The sequence below is a fragment of the Ochlerotatus camptorhynchus genome, unplaced genomic scaffold (assembly GCF_037179485.1).
Source record: "Ochlerotatus camptorhynchus isolate MF236.1 unplaced genomic scaffold, CSIRO-AGI_Acam_v1.1 ptg000197l, whole genome shotgun sequence".
Taxonomy (NCBI): domain Eukaryota; kingdom Metazoa; phylum Arthropoda; class Insecta; order Diptera; family Culicidae; genus Ochlerotatus; species Ochlerotatus camptorhynchus.
In genome coordinates this window covers 1,113,786-1,131,005 of record NW_027040687.1, presented here as the reverse complement: position 1 = coordinate 1,131,005, position 17,220 = coordinate 1,113,786, and the positions used below count along the sequence as shown (strand labels likewise).

At 40.1% G+C, this 17,220-nt stretch overlaps 1 protein-coding gene across 2 annotated transcripts in view; it reads left to right on the top strand.

Moving 5' to 3' along the window:
* The window catches only part of LOC135702779 (uncharacterized), a 117,449-nt gene that overhangs the window by 71,107 nt on the left and 29,122 nt on the right, over window positions 1-17,220 (top strand). Inside the window, exon 1 of one of the 2 annotated variants that reach the window (XM_065223823.1) lies at window positions 1,335-1,912. The exons of the other annotated variant lie outside the window; for it this stretch is intronic. The gene's annotated coding sequence lies outside the window, so the exon portion shown is untranslated. Of the gene's footprint in view, window positions 1-1,334; window positions 1,913-17,220 lie in introns of those variants that run through there. 2 annotated transcript variants of the gene reach the window in all.

Sequence of the window (17,220 nt, the reverse complement as noted above, 5' to 3'; positions counted from 1 at the left end):
GACGGTCGACCAGCACATGGAAATGATGTGAAAAATGATAACGACGTTTTGCTACCTATCGAATCGTATGGAATATTTTTTAGTACATCATCAGTTTTGTAATTACAAGTCTGAAAACTAGGTGTCACATGGCCAGTTTTACTTTTGCTTAAATTCATCAATGTTGGCTCCTATCTTTGAAAAATTGGCTTTTATATTATAGAATGGATCTTGCTAAATCCAATATTGAATTGAGCAACATAAAAAACAACTCGTAGTTGTTAGTCAATAATGCGGTCGTGATTCGGACACAACCCTTAAGATTTTTTCATCACACATTTTGATAAGCTCAAATGCGCTTATTTGAACAGTTGGGAAATGCGCAATATTACTCATACAATTCTGGAGGATTATTGGAACATCCTAAAATTCCTATGTATTTAATTGAAGAATCAAAGTGACGATTGACTCACAGGTGGCGAGTGGGTGAAAATGGTAACGACGTTTTGATATCTGTCAAATTGCATAACATTGTTTTAGTACATCATCATTTTTGTAATCAGTGTTCACTCGGCTGTCGACAAAAGCAGGCCACTCTCGATGTGTGCCACGCGATCGTCTGTTTTCTCGGCAGCAACCATTGTGTGGTCCTCCTCATTGTTCATAATCAGCAGTTCTTTCGGTCGATGCGTCGTTGACTTTGGAAAGCAAACGTTTAGTGATGTGTGTGTGAGTGCTGACCACGTTTTGCGTCCATTGCTGCAATGGAAGCGCTCTGACCCCAGTTGGCGTAACTGCCATACAATGAAACCGCTGGAAGCGGCTCCAGTTCTGATGGAGGAGGCTTTTTGGATAGTGGAAGATAAAGTGAAGAATCCTCGGCTCTGTAAAGTTAATTCGTTTGAGCCTTATCAAATAAATTAATAAACAACCATCATTTTTGTAATTGCGGATCTTAAAACTAGGTGTCGGGTGACCAGTTTTGGCCTTGCTTTGATTCGCCAATACATTTCCAACACCATAATACAACCACCCTAGCCACCCATCGTCTTCGCATCGAGCAGACTTTTGGCAGCACCAGCAACAACAGTTTCCGCTCCGTTGCTCCCGTTTCAGCAGTAGTCGAACTCGGGAACGGGCACCCACCCTCTACCGTCTCTCTGCATTAGACCACCTCACATTGCACATCGATACACATCGCGTTCGCGGATATAAAGCAGTCCTCCTTCGCATCGCCAAAACTCAAGTCAGGCCAAGTTTGCCAAACACACGTCACGGACTCACTCACCAAAGTCAGCAAGCAAGCGAACACCCCAAAACGCGACGACGGTGACGGCGGTTTGTGTTTCGCTAGTCAGTCTCATCGTAGCACCCACCAAGAGTGGTCGTCACACTGCATAGTTCTGGGCCGTGGCCGCGGTCGTCGTCATTGCAAACAACGGTTTCGCGTGATTTGATATCGATACTTCTGCTGTGACATTGAACCCAATATAGCGTGATTGTTTGCCCATCATCAGCTGGCAGTAAACTAGAGAGCGATAGCGTGGTGAAATCGACCAGGTGAGATCGGGTGAAGTTGAGTGCAGTATCAATCCAATGGCAATAATGATAGCGATTAGTCGCCTCCTTGCCTTCGGTCGGTTATTGATAATTGTTTGGCGCTGATTGATCAAGCGACGACTGTCCCTGTGGTGTGGCCATCGCCTTTGTGAGCATTAAGGTATTGGTGACAGTCCGTGATGGAAGATTGGTGATAACTGTGTGTGATAGTTTTGTGCGACGACGTTTCTTCCGGCGATAAGTGGTCGTAGGGAAGATTGGGAGATTCTCACGTGTGCCGAACGATCTGAATTAGTCGAGTGCGGGTGTCCGTGCAGCGAAGGCGATATAGTTCGAGCAGTTTGAGCCAATTTCGGTTCGATTCAGCAAAAAGGTAGGTACCTTCGTCATCTTATGCAATATATTTGAACAACAGTAATCACGATGATGTCACTTTTCAATGCCAATGACACCCCGTGTCCCTTGGCACTTCTTATGGCCAGGAATCGAATTCAAGGCCTGTGTCGTTGAAAACCTGTGGAGCTTGAATCGAGGGGGCACTCGCCCGACTCAATAAAGTGTCGGCTGAGGTAAAACAACGCGGCAGCTGTATGGGAAGCTTGCCAATTCATTTCACCACCTCCGGTCACACGCTCTTCCTTCCTTCTGTTTGTATATAAATGTTTACTTTTGTAACATAAAACACTCGAAGAAATCGTGCGGCTCTCGCAGTTGCTTCATTTTTCAGCCGGCAAAAAGTGACCAATCGTATAAATCCTACATTTCTTGACATGGTTAAAGAAGACATGGAAACAGCAACAGGCGGCATTTGGGATAGGGTAGGGTACGCAGACAGAGACTGAGTGGAACATTATTACGTCATCGATGGACGAAAGCCGTTCGCAATAGCCGGTCACGCTTTTGTTTGCCAAAAAGTTGGTTGGTAGGGGAAATGCAGGTAATGTCGGCCTAAGTGTCCCTAATTTGGGCCCATACATAAATTCAGCAATCAACTAAGTTTTCAATAGCAACCACAAATATCCATTAGTAACGTCCCAATAACGCGTTCATCTAGATAAAATTGATAAATAGCAGACTTTTAGCGATGGGCCCAAATTAGGGACATGTAGGCCGACATTACCTACATTTCCCCTATATATATGTAGGTACCTATTCGCGCGTCGGTGCGGAGCAGCAGTCAGCTCGGTGCTAGTTAGCGGCGCCGGTGGTGTAGTGGTAGGCGTGATTACCTCTCACCCCAGCAGGCCTGGGTTCAATCCCCTTCGGAAGGGAAGTAAAGCCGTTGGTCTCCGGTTCATGAGTTGTGATGGGTCGATAGGTAGGGTCCAGGTGTGGGAGCTGCCTCCCTGGCGTCGAAAAACAAGATCGACGGAAAACAAAACAAGGAAAAAAATTCGGTGCTAGTTATAAAATTTGCTAAAATATGTGAATCACTTTCGCGCGAGGTGGGTGATTTTTTGATGTTATATTTTATGAGTGCGCGCTCTGCTTCGTGCTATCCGGATATGGACCATCGAGAAATTCGCATGTTCGTCGTTATGTAGGGTAATTTTGTTCGCTCACTTGAAGGAAGGAATTGGACACATTGATTTGCAGCAGGTGTGATTGTTATCGTTAATCGTAATTATAGCATTAAACACTTTGCTGAATTTCCCTTCAATTCGATTTCTGTTTGAAATGGATTTTCGAAAGATTCCAGAAGTGAGCATTTTTTATAAGGACCTAAGTTGCAAAGGTGAACACTGGCTTTATGTATGCCAACAATCCTACCGAATACAGATTTGGTTTATTTCACCGATGCCCGACAAATAAATTGCCGAGAATTCTTTATAAATATTAGTAAAAGTTTGGAATATCGAGCACGTGGCAATTATTAATTACATTCACCTGTCATTTACCGAGAGTCTAGCTTTAATTTTAGTGAAAACCTTAACATTATGAAGTCATGAAATTAAGTTGTATAAATACAATCAAGGAATCAAAAATATCTTCAAATGATATCTTCTTCCTTTATTTTCATGATAAGCAGCCCATGCGACACAGCTCACTCGGGGCGGTAGAAAGAAACGAGCAAATTGTTAGCAATCTACTTCACGAAGTAAAGTCGAAGATGATCTACGTGTGTTAATGGGAATTTTTTTGTTATGTCTTTTCTCGATTCAGATCAAGCTACAGCTTTCCCCCGAAGAACGCGTTACCCACTGAATTGCACCCACCGCTTTTTCTCGGCGGGGTTTCAACCAGTCGGTCTGAATTTTTGCAAGTGAGTAGGGTCAACGGAGAACTAGTCACTCGCAGAAAATCAGAGCGCTTGGTTGAAAACCCACCGAGACCTAGCGGTGGGTGCAACTCAGTGGGTAACGCGTTCTTCGGGGCAAAGCTGTCTTGTCTGTATCGTTCGTTGCTTTATGTGTTTGGATTCGCTAAATACAATGGAATGCAAAAAACAGCAATAACCGGTTATCTTCCATTTAATTCCATTTAATTATTTTTTGTATCCAACAGTTGAGTTGTTCAGATTTTCTTTCTTTACTTTTATTAATTCTTGGGTCATTAGTTAGATAGGTTCCGATTCTGCACGTGATCTTGGCATATTTACCTAGGGGATGAGTACTTAAGGGGTTAAGATTTGGATACGCCTTTAGTGGGATTGACACTGATGAAGACTGCATATTGGACTGCAATACTAGATACCAAAATTAAGTAAGTGCAATTAAATGGAAGGTAACGTGATTTTGCTGTTGTCTTAAAATTATACAAACAAAATAAAAGCATCGGTAAACCATTTATGGAAAATGGTTATGTGTTTGCCGACTATGGTTCAAATTGTTTATAAATTATGTGATACATACACCCAACCGAGGGATGTAAGATTCGCTTACAATTATGTGGGATTCATCATCAGAGGATGTTAGTGGAGACCGCATGAACCGAGGATGCGATATACCTAGCTGCGGTCCAATGCAAGAAAATTGGAGACCGAAAAATGTAGAGTGTATTAGTGAGGTAAATTAGCTATGTCGAAAAAAAGTAGAAGGGTCTGTGCCTAGGGGCACGAGCGGAAGCTTGACGTAGGACCGCTAGTGGCCGGAATAAATGTGAAGAGAATTTAGTTCTTTTAATTGATCAATTACCTATTATCTCAACTCTTCCTTTTTGAATTGTAGGCTTACCAAATTTGTAGTAATCTTTTTCAAAGAGAAAGTTGATTAAGACAATCAATCAAAATCACTTGCACCCCTGCTTCCAAGTTTGGTTACAAGATTACAACTCTGGAGAGCATTTTGTATGGTCGTTGGGGGCTTGTGGTTCTGAATATGGACAAACAAGCACAGATAAATTCTATTCCAACTCTTTACTGATGTAAGCTTGATGGCCCTGAAAAGGGCCGTTTTATTGAAGAGGACATCCATGGCCACCTACGCTTGGCGTGTTTAGTGTAGGTGACAGCATCACGGACCTCATTTTTCAGGAACACCTTCAGCACACCTCGTAAATCAGACCAGAGATACGTCAGACATCGCAACGGCGAGCCAGACGACGGATGGTGGTTATCTTGGAGAATTTGCGTTTGGTTCTGAATATGGCGATGAGTGTGCAAAATATTACGCAATTCCATCCTCCCTATTCGCACGCGCCCGAGGATCGGAGGCGAATGCCACTTCGACTTGTTTCGTCTACTTACTACTCTCTGACGACTGTGCTGGGGAAGCAGCATATGCAGGTAATATGTAGGTAATTGGTGGATTTGTTAGTTAATTCGACGCTTTTCAACAATGCTGGACATTTACCAGTTTTTCAATAGTTTCTTGTTTAAAATCAACATTCAGAAGCATTGTTATCGATGCGTAACCATATTTCTGATCGATTGGTGATAAAATTATTGAAATTGCACCAGGGGCAGCTGAGTTATTAACGTTCAAAATCTTTCTTAATTTGTTACATGTTCCATTTTCGGTTTTCACAAAGTATACCCCCATATAGAAATCAAAGACGTAGTCCTACGTCAAAATAGAAATCCGATTGCCGACTGGACTCGAACCAAGAACGCTTCGATTATCAGACCTGTGCTTTCTCCACTGCTCTCTCCATGCTCCTGAATATGGATAGCCTAAAAGCAAACATGAAGCGCTCATTTTCTCGCATACTCGACTTCGTATGCTTTTTCTGCTGGAGAGATTCGAGGCAAGTGTGTGCGTCGTTCTACAATGTTCTACAATTTGCGTCGTTCTACAAGCTTACTGGTATAGTCGAAAGCGTAGATAGAACACGAAATGAAAAAGACAAAAAACCATTACATCCCCTGTAAGGTCAACTTCTAACATTCGCTGCGATGTTCATGAACAGAGGATGATAGGAAACGGAAATAACATTCATTGAAATAGATTTTTGGTTTGCGTGTAGCAGTTAAATAACAGAACATCTTTTACTGAATTAATTTACAGTTTTATAACTTAGATTATGTAAATGTAGATTAGTCTTCAAGTGATTTTACGAATTTTTCACCATTATCTACAGAAAAAAGGTTGCTCTTGATCCGACGTTGCCAAATATTGGCAAATTAACAGTTTTATTATATCAGTCCGCATCGTGCTCTCTTGCTTTTTGGTGAAGGAAGTGTTACTGCTAACTAAAGCTACAACAAATTTAAACAGCACTTTTCAGTGCTCAATATACCTGTAAATTGTCTACCTCTTCGATCTTTGTTTGGACCCTACCCGAGGTAATCCTGCTTGGATATCGATTTGGAGAACTCCTCTTCGATCCTTCAGATTCTTATAGTCGATTTGGATAATTTTTTCACTGTCGCCATGGCACCTAAGAAAAGGGCAATCTCCTGATCCCCCTTCGGATGAAATTATTCTGAGCAATCAGTTTGATTTGCTCACGAATGATGAGAATGATCCGTAATCCAGGAAAAATTCTAGTAAATTTCCCAGGCTAAATGCCAAGAAGGAAAAGATTCCCCCTATTGTGATAACCACTTCCGATTTCCAAGCTCTTCGTACGGAACTTTTGAACTTCAAATTGGCCGTAGGGGTGTATGTTGTGTATTGGCTGAAACCTTGAACGGATTCAAACGTCTTCTTCAGTATCTTACTGAGAAGCAGCACAAAATTTTCGCTTACGACACCACAACTGAACGCCTGTTCAAGGTTGTCTTGAAAGGTGTGCTCAGTGGTGAATCCCTGGATCAGATCAAAGATGAATTGACTTAATTACTTGGAGTTGAGCCAGTCCAAGTAATCAAAATGAAAATGAAATTCCGTCCTGTCGATTCACGCAACGGGATTTCTAATGATTTATATTTAGTTCACTTCTAGTCTAGAGAACTATACAACCTTAAGGCCTTAGAAAAAGCTAGCCTTATGGAAGCACTTCAGGAAGACTGAAGAAAATTTCCAAATCCTCACCCAGTGCCGTAATTGCCAGGGATGGGGCCACAGAACAAAAAAATTCGATATGCCAGCTAAATGCATGAATTGTGGAGATTCTTCTCACGCAAAGGTCGACTGTCCTGTGAAGGAAGATCCTAAAAATATAAACGTTCCAATTGTGGTGAAAACCACAATTCCAATTTTTGGGAATGTAAGATTCACAAAGCGATCCTACAATCTCGTTCTAAGCGACAGCTAGGAAACGCTCCACGTTTCCGAACAGGTACAAATTCCTCTGCTGTTAACAACGGTCAGCGAGGAACAAAGTCTACATTCGTACCCTTAGGTACAAACATCATCGCTGCTACAAATTCTTCTTCTACACCTACTCCCATCGCTGCTAACAATGTTCAGCGAGTAATTGGAGCTACCTACCTATACCTATTTGAAATTGCCAATAAAAGTAGACTACATATACAAATATCTAAGAAATAAAATTGTTTTAAACTCAACGAGATGAAAGCCTAGCAGTTAGTGTTCTTCTTAGATCTATACGCTCTGAATAATTATTATACACTCTCATTATTATGAGTGTTCACTCGTCTGTCGACAAAAGCAGGCCACTCTCGATGTGTGCCACGCGGTCGTCTGTTTTCTCGGCAGCAACCATTGTGTGGTTCTCCTCATTGTTCTTCATTAGCAGTTCTTTCGGTCGATGTGTCGACGACTTGGGAAAGCAACCGTTTAGTGATGAGTGTGTGAGTGCTTACCACGTTTTGCGTCCATTGCTTCAATGGAAGCGCTCTGACCCCTGTTGGCGTAACTGCCATACAATGAAACCACTGGAAGCGGCTCCAGTTCTTTTTAGATGGCGGAAGATAAAGTGTTTATTGTGTTGTACCTTTTGACTATAGTTTTAAGGTGTATTGTATAGAGACCAAGAAATTAAATATTGGGCCTAAAAATGATTTCTTCCAAAATTTTGGAAAATCATCTGTTTTGAGAGATACATAAAGGGTGATACGGTCAAAATTTGGTCAATATCAACTTGACGTATTTCTTTCAATTTTGCATTTAAAAAACCTGAACACCCCTCATTTTGAAGGTGTGTGTGTGTAGAATGTTGCTCCTATTTTGATTTTGGGATTCACTCTTCAGTTGTCAAAATGCCGTCCAAGCAAGAAGAGCAGCGTATCAAAATTTTGCTCGCGCATCGCGAAAATCCGAGCTACTCGCACGCAAAGTTGGCAAAATCGCTAAAAGTTGCCAAATCAACCGTTACAAATGTAATTAAAGTGTTTGGGGAACGTTTGTCGACAGCCAGGAAGTCTGGATCGGGGGGAAATCGAAAACCGGAAGCCGCTGAGACGACAAAGAGAGTTGCCGGTAGTTTCAAGCGAAATCCTAACCTCTCTCTCCGAGATGCCGCAAATAAGCTGGGTGTATCGTCTACAACCGTGCATCGAGCCAAAAAACGAGCCGGACTATCGACTTACAAGAAGGTAGTGACTCCAAATCGCGATGATAAACAAAATACGACGGCCAAAGCGCGATCCCGGAGGCTGTGCACGACGATGCTGACGAAGTTTGACTGCGTGGTAATGGACGACGAAACCTACGTCAAAGCCGACTACAAGCAGCTTCCGAGACAGGAGTTTTATACGGCAAAAGGAAGGGGAAAGGTAGCAGATGTTTTCAAGCACATGAAACTGTCAAAGTTCGCAAAGAAATATCTGGTTTGGCAAGCCATCTGTACCTGTGGCTTGAAAAGCAGCATTTTCATAGCTTCCGGGACTGTCAACCAAGAAATTTACGTGAAAGAGTGTTCGAATAAACGTCTGCTGCCTTTCCTGAAGAAACACGGTTGTTCCGTACTGTTTTGGCCGGATTTAGCATCTTGCCATTACGGTAAAAAGGCCATGGAGTGGTACGCCGCCAACAACGTGCAGGTGGTTCCCAAGGACAAGAACAACCCAACACGCCAGAGCTCCGCCCAATTGAGAAATACTGGGCTATTGTCAAGCGGAACCTAAAGAAGACCAAAAAAACTGCTAAGGGCGAGCAGCAGTTCAAGGCAAACTGGCTTTCTGCGGCGAAGAAGGTGGACAAGGTGGCTGTACAAAATCTGATGGCAGGGGTCAAGCGTAAGGCCCGGCAATTCGGATTTGGAAAAGCGGAAGCCTAACTGAATATTTTTCCTGAATTTTATACTAATTGAACTTGAAAAAGAAATTTAATTTCATTTTTTAAATAAACGATTTCACCGATTTACACGCGTTTTCCCTTGACCAAATTTTGACCGTATCACCCTTTAAGCCAAAACAATGGTTTAACAACATTAGTTGCTATTTTTTCAATAAAAATTGAGATTTTTCATCAGGACCAGGTCCTTTGCCGGCATCGAGACTTTCAAAAGTCATAAAAATTGCTTTAACAGTGATATTATTAACTGATACGTCATTTCCCGCTTCATGTAGGTAAGAAAAATAGTTCAAATCGAGAGCATTACTATCCTATTACCCTCATTATGTACATGACTTCATTTTTTCGTTCGTGAAGTTTAAGAACGTTTTGGGATCAGATTTTATATTGAATTGAATTGAATCGAATTGTAATTCTCATATGCTGACGATATTTCTGCCTCAAGTGCTCCGCAAATTTCAACGTATTTTTCTAAATTTTGTGAAGTTTAAACTTTTTATACGACTTGTGTGCTTTTTGCTTACTGTTTTTAATATTTCTGATTTCTTGTGTATACCACACAGGATATTTGTTGCTGTTCACTATTACCCTAAATCTTTTAGTAACGAATACTTCAATGATATTGTATGAGTTAGTATAAAATAAGTCAACAGCCTTGTCCTGTCGTTTTCATCTTTTAAAGGGTTTTGCCATTTTATGTTTTTCAGTCTGCTGTGAAATTCAGAAACAATTGCATTTTTAAAATAATAAACTAATACAAAATCAACAACGCTTGGGCGTAACGGCGCCGGTGGTGTAGTGGTAAGCGTGATTACCTCTCACCCCAGCAGGCCTGGGTTCAATCCCAGTCGGTGCCGCCGGGATGTTCTGAGGCATAACATCGCTGATCACGCCTTCCTTCGGATGGGAAGTAAAGCCGTTGGTCCCTGGTTCATGAGTTGATGGGTCGATAGGTAGGGTCCAGGTGTGGGAGCTGCCTTCCTGGCACGTCGGTAGCATTGGTGCTCAGCACGGAAAACAAGATCGACGGAAAAAACAAAACAAAGGAAAAAAAAAAAAAAAAAAAAAAAAACGCTTGGGCGTGACCGATGTGAGTGTGTGAACACTGAGTATTCAATAGCCGTATGAAATTTTTCATTCTTCCGTAATGGAACTGCTGCTTATACAATACAAAAATCTTCTGTACAATTAGTAAACATATAATCCAAATAGGAATTGAGCTGGTTGTGAACATGGTTAAGTTGATGAAGTCCTAAGTGGCTGCTTTTATCAAAGATGAATTGCAAAGTATCGTTTTCACCTACAATTGGTAACAGCAGAGAATTATTACCATTATCCTGTATAAAATTAACAGTATTCTGGTTAAAATCTCCATAAATATGAATTTTGGTTGTTGGATCTTCTCTTTGAATTTTCAGTTCTGCAGTAGTGAAAAACTTTTCATAAGCTGGTTTTTTTTTTGGAAAAGTGTGGAGGAAAGTAGACAGAAATTCTTCAAATTCTTTTTGTCTTTCACTAGCAATTTGTTCAGCTTGAAATGTAGCATTCACAGTAATATGTACACCACCACCTGATTTTTTACCTGATAATGATAAATCGCGGTCACATCGAAACACGCTAAATGTACTACCAAAGACCTCTTCGCTAAATATTAATACTGTCAGACCCAACTAGTTTCTGTTCCAAATATTTTATCATATTTGCAGTTGCTTATTTTATTTTGAATTTCATACCATGTGAATTCGGAAGACCGCTTACTGGGTACGGGTTTATAGTTTCTCTTTTTTCAAACTGCATCGTAGGTTGACAATTAACCGGTGGTCTGTTGAAGACATGTTTTGCTGCTGAAAGAAGCTCTCGATCAGGTGGAAGAAAACGGGGGTTGCCATGATTTCTGATGTGGAACTGATAGGAACTGTTGTTTTTATTATTGCTGTTAATGTTATCCTGGTCGTTATGTCGAATGATGCTCCGGTGGCCGAAAATGTTGCTATGATTGGTACTGTAACCGTTGTCGGAATTCATGTTTCGATGATTACGAGGATTTAAACTGTTGCTGTGTATGTTGTTCCTTGCGTTAGAATAATTTCGTGCTGTATTTTGTTTTCTTTGCCTTCCAGCTTTTTCAGCATGTTTTTGTTGATTTAGCCGTCGTAATTTGCGCGCGTCGTAATCTGACCAGTCTGCCCTCCTCGTACCCAAAAGACTGAGTCATCAACGTTTTGCTCATTGTTTAAGTCTTCCAGTAAACTGGGGAGGGGATCAGGTGATGGTGATATCACTTCGTATCGAGAGTCAGGCGTATTAAGTGTGACACAGTTAATTTTGGTTCCGATGTTGCCAATACCCGCCGATAACGATTTCAGCTCTTCTAATGCAATACCTAACCCTAAGTATAGGGTTTTGTTGCACACTGCAACAGTAGAGCACAGGTCAGCAGTTATATTGCTGATATTTTTCAGCTCGTCCTTAAGATATTTTAGGTCTTCGGAAATTCCTAATGTCATTGTTTGCATAGAATTTGAAAATTTTTCTTTTGAAGTTTTCATCACTTTGTCAAATAGTGAAGTAATGTTGTTTTCAATAGCACTAATGTTGTCAGTAGAACCACTGTTTCCAGTTGCCGTCAGCTGTTTTTTTTTCTATATCGACGAGCATCCAGCCGGTCGATCGCTTCATGAACAATGTCAGCATTTTTTGGATGAACCGTGGAGCGATGAGTCACTTCCGTGTTTTTGTTGACTTGGTTGACCAGCCGCGCTGTTGAACTCAAAACTAGCCGTGATCATAGTTTGGCAGGAGCTACAGCATGGTAACACACATGACGAAATGTTGATTGTCTTGTCTCTCTTGCGAATTGAGCTCCTCTGATCAGGCACAGGTACAGATGATCCTAGGCAGGTTGCGTGGAATTGACGCGGGCATCCAGCACATTTCCACAAATTTCACGGCGTTAAAAAAAACGGAATGAAAACGCACGGGGCTAGGAGCGACTGAAAAACACGTCCACACTGATTGACGATTGACAATTCTAACGGACATTTTGATAATTTTGACTAAGGAAGCATTACTGCCCCTAAAATGGATTTTTTACAGAAATCATACATTGACATGATTACTGATATGTTGAAAACTAACTCCATTTGATGCTATTCAATTTGGAGTGAAATTTGCGAACAATATCGTCATGACTTTAAAATTCGGTAATGGATTTTATATCATTAAATATTTGGAATTGGAATTCTCGATCTCTTAAAGATAATGCAGACGAGCTATTTAACTTTTTGAGAGTTCACAACGTGCATATCGCCGTTATAACTTAAACGTTTCTTAAACCTAACCGTAAGGTTAAAAGGGACACATCATTATTTCATTTATCGAAATGATAAACCCGGTGGAGGCGTTGCCATCATTGTTCAAAGACGTATCAAACATCAAATTGTTTCTATATTTGAATTTCCGTCGAAACAAAATTTGGACAACTAACGTTTATAGCTGCTTATTTGCCATTCCAATGCGTACTTGCCATTCACAAACTTACCTGTCATAGGTCTAAATTCTTCATAATTGGTGATTTTAATGCGAAACACCGCTCATGGAATAATTCTCAAAGCAATTCCAATGGTAATATTCTGTTTAATGGTTGTTGTGCAGGTTATTACACTATTCAATATCCAAACAGCCCAACATGCTTTTCTTCGGCCAGAAATCCCTCAACTATTGATTTGGTCTTAACTGATTCATGTCAACTTTGTAGCCAATTGGTTACCCATGCTGACTTCGGTTCTGATCACCTTCCAGTAACTTTTGAAATATCCCAAGAAATAATTTCTAATCCTAACAGCTCTACGTTCAATTACCATAGAGCTGATTAGGAGCAATATCGAACATTTCTGGAATATAGCTTTGATCCAAAGATTCCTTTGCAAACCAAAGATTAAATTAATTATGCTCTTTAATATCTGACTACTTCTATAGTTGAAGCAGTACCAAAATGCGAGGTTAAATTCGATTCAATTATAAAAGACGACGATCTTCAGCTCTTGGTCCGTCTTAAAAATGTCCGTAGGAGACAATATCAAAGAACACGCGATCCTGCCATGAACATCTGGCGGGATTTGCAAAAACAAATTAAAAAGCGATTCTCTGCCCTGAGGAAAAAAACTTTTGAAAATAATGTTTCTAATTTAGACCCGAAATCCAAACTCTTTTGGAAATTCACAATAATTTTGAAAAAAAAAAAACCGCAAAAGCCTATTCCAGCGCTTAAAGAAAGTGGAAAAATTTTGATCACAAATTTGGAAAAAGGTTGCTCTTGATTATCTGAATATTTTCTCTCGGGAGAATATTTTTGATGATTCCTGGGGGACTGATTTGGACGAAGTAAGGTCTATAACTAAAAAGTTTCAAAATATGAAAGCTCCAGATGATGATGGAATTTTCTATATCCTCATCAAAAAAACTCTCAGAGAGTACCTTGTCTTTCTTAGTAAAATTATTTAACAGATGTTTCCATTTGGCATACTTTGCTGATAAATGGAAAAATGCAAAATTCGCCGGTTCCAATTTTGAAGCCGGATAAAAATCCAGCTGAAGCTTCTAGCTACCATCCAATAAGTTTGCTTTTTTCAATAAGTAAACTTTTTAAAAAGATAATTTTAAATAGAATGATGCTTCACATCAATACGAACTCAATTTTTGCAGATGAGCAGTTTGGATTTCGCCATGGGCATTCAACTACTCATCAACTCTTAAGAGTTACCGTTCAAACCAATCTGAAGGCTGCTCAACTGGAGTTGCTCTTCTAGACATAGAAAAAGCATTCGACAGTGTTTGGCATGAAGGTTTGATTGCTAAATTGAAATAGTTTAATTTTCCACTTTACATTGAAATTAGTTCAAAATTATTTAACTGACAGAACTCTGCAGGTAAATTACCAAAATTCAAAATCTGAGCGACTACCTGTTAGAGCAGGAGCTCCACAGGGTAGCATTCTTGTGCCTATATTGTATAACATTTTCACTTCGCACCTCCCTGATTTGCCTCAGGGTTTCCACTAATATTTATTCGCTGATGACACAGGCATTTTCGCTAAAGGAAGAAGTCCTCGTGTTATTTGCAGCAGACTGCATAATAGTTTAGAAATGTTCCCTTCTTATTTACAAAAATGGAAGGTTTTTCCCAACACTTCTAAAACTCAACTTAATATTTCCAGATAAGCCTAGAGCTTCCTTTTTGAAACCTAGTAGTAGTCACATAGTCACTATGAACGGATTTCTAATTTCCTGGTCAAACCAAGTGAAATATCTTGGATAAGTATTTGCTCAAAAATTAACTTTGAGGGCATTCAAGCCAAATGTAACAAATAAGGGAAATGGATGTAATGTCGGCCAAAATGCCCCTAATTTGGGCGTATACATAAATTCATTAATCGACTAAATGTTTCAATAGCGACCAAAAAATATTCATTAGTGCCGTCCCAATGATGCGTTCATCTAGATAAAATTGATAAATAGCAGATTTTAGCGATGGGCCCAATCTTACATCCATAGGCCAACAAACCAAGAAACCCATGAAAAAACAAATACAATCAATGTTTTTCAATACAAAATCTAATTTTTAAATATTATTATATTTTTCCTAAAAAGTATTTATTTTTTTATCCATTTAATTCATTTGTAAGGCTCAACTGTTAATTAAAACTCTACGGAGCCAAGAGTCAAGAGAATGATTAATTACAATTCATTTGAATTATTAAAACTAATCTGATCCGGTGCCCAAACGTGAAAAGCTGGGACGTAAGGTCTTCCTGGGCGGTGAACTATCATTAGCATACTCTTTTGTTTCTGCTGTTGCTTCAGCAGCTTTGTATGTAGTTGAACGTGCTCAGTCCAGTTTCCAATCTTTTCCTGCTTTTGCGGTTGGTAATGTAATACAGGTTGCTTCTGCTGTTGATTGTTCTGCTGTTTTCCGTGATCCAATTCAGCTTCCAGTGTTGTACCGATTTCTTCTTCTTGTTCCTCCTCCTCTAGCATCTATATTTCCAAATCTATTGCCTGCTTCTCGACTTTGTCTGACGAACTCGTTCCTGCGAGAACGGCAGCGAATGTGTTTTTCACGTCTTCTTTTTTTCGACACCTGCTCCTGTATTTCTTGTTATTTTTACGTTCCTCCTTCCGCAAGTCTTTTTTTGATGTCCCTCTTGTCCACAAGCAAAGCATTTCAATTTATTTCCACTGTAGAAAATACTTCCTCTTCTGCTAAGGAAGTAGAGCGCTGGTGGAATTTCTTTCTCCACATCCATGTAAATTCCGCGGACACCACTGAACAAATCCAGTTGATATTCGGGTGGATACTTTTCCCGCAAGCCGGCGCCGGTGGTGTAGTGGTAAGCGTGACTGCTTCCTTACACCCCAATGGGTCTGGGTTCAATCCCAGCCGAGGTCGGTGGGATTTTTCTGAGGCATAAAAATCTCTGGTCACGTCTTCCTTCGGAAGGGAAGTAAAGCCGTTGGTCCCGGCCCAGGTGTGTTGTTGTGAATGGGTGCGATATCCTACGCATCCTACGTGTGGAAGCTGCCTTCCTGCAAATTTGGTTGCCGTCAATGGATGGCAATCGATGTCCATCGGTGATTGGCACTAGATTGCGGAACAGAGACCGACGTTAAATAAAGGAAAAAGAAGACGAAGACTTTTCCCGCACACAGCGCTTAATCTTCCCAAATTTTATTAGTTCAGCAGCAAGATCACGATCGGATACCTCCGGCGGTAGGTCAAACACCCGTACGTACTGGATGTTATAACCCGCTGCCGACATGCAAACCTCCACTTGTGTTCCATTAGAATAATGGAACGTTTGCCTTTCATCGTTACGAGAGAGGGTTTCCCTCATGCCTTCCTCGGACTTGTACTTAATGAATACCGTCCTCTCCTCAGCATTCTTATACGCCGTGTTCATTTTACCCTGATGATCACCGGTGAGGCCTTCCACGAAGCGGACCATCTCCGGTAGAGTTGGCTGGGCAGCATTATTCGGGTTATATGAAAGCAATGGTATTCGTGACGGCTATTACACTCGACATTTCACCGTACTGTTTAGCTATCGGCGAATGAGATCCAATCTTCAACTGGAAAAGTATTTTTAATTTCCTTTCATTTGATATTTTGATTTTTGAAATCGGCCCAGTGGTTCAAAAGTAATGAATTGTAAAAGAAAACGATTTTTTTTGACCACCCTATCATGAAACTGGTCACCCTAATGACAAAAAAACGGGTCTAATTTTTTACGATAAGGAACAAAACTACCAATTTTTACGAAATTCTGAGAACCACTATGATGTCAATTTGCTATGGAATGGCTGTACACTCAAAGATAAATTAAATCAAAAAAGCTTACAAAGTATGCAGATTCCCGCTTCACCTTATAAGGCTGTTCACGAGACAGTTGCGACCAGCTGACTTTTTTGTTTACCAAAAACTTTTGACAGATCACAGTAGAACTGACAGTTCACTCTCATCTGAATTTCTGCTTTGTTTATGTTTACATTCAGCACCATTAAAACCAGATCACTCACACACTCTTGATTTCTAGCTGTCAGTTGCACTGCGAAACATCTCTTGGATCACCTTATTGAGTCCGAGCCATGATTACTTCGGCAGTAGTCATGCATGATTAAATTCGAAATAATCGGTCCACTATTAAATATTATTCTTTTTCAATACTGATATATAAACAAAAAAGATTAAAATTCAATCAAACATTATTAAAATAGAATCAAAGATGATTAACATTTATTAAAAAAAAAGATAATCTTCAATCTAATCAACCATGATTAAACTGGGATTAATATCAGATGCTTAGTTTTTAGAAAGAGAGCATTAATTTTTAATCTTTCGATATGATTAAACTGAGTTTAATGTCAAATTGATTAAATTTCAAGCAAAATGGGAATAGTTTAATTTATCAGTGTATACTTAGATAAAATTTAGTTTTAGTTTTTAGTTTTAAGATGTCAATTGTCATACTGACATGCAGGTTTAAAAAAACCTGTTTAAAGTACTGAATTTCCAAGGCAGGAACAATGTAAAAACACTCAGATAT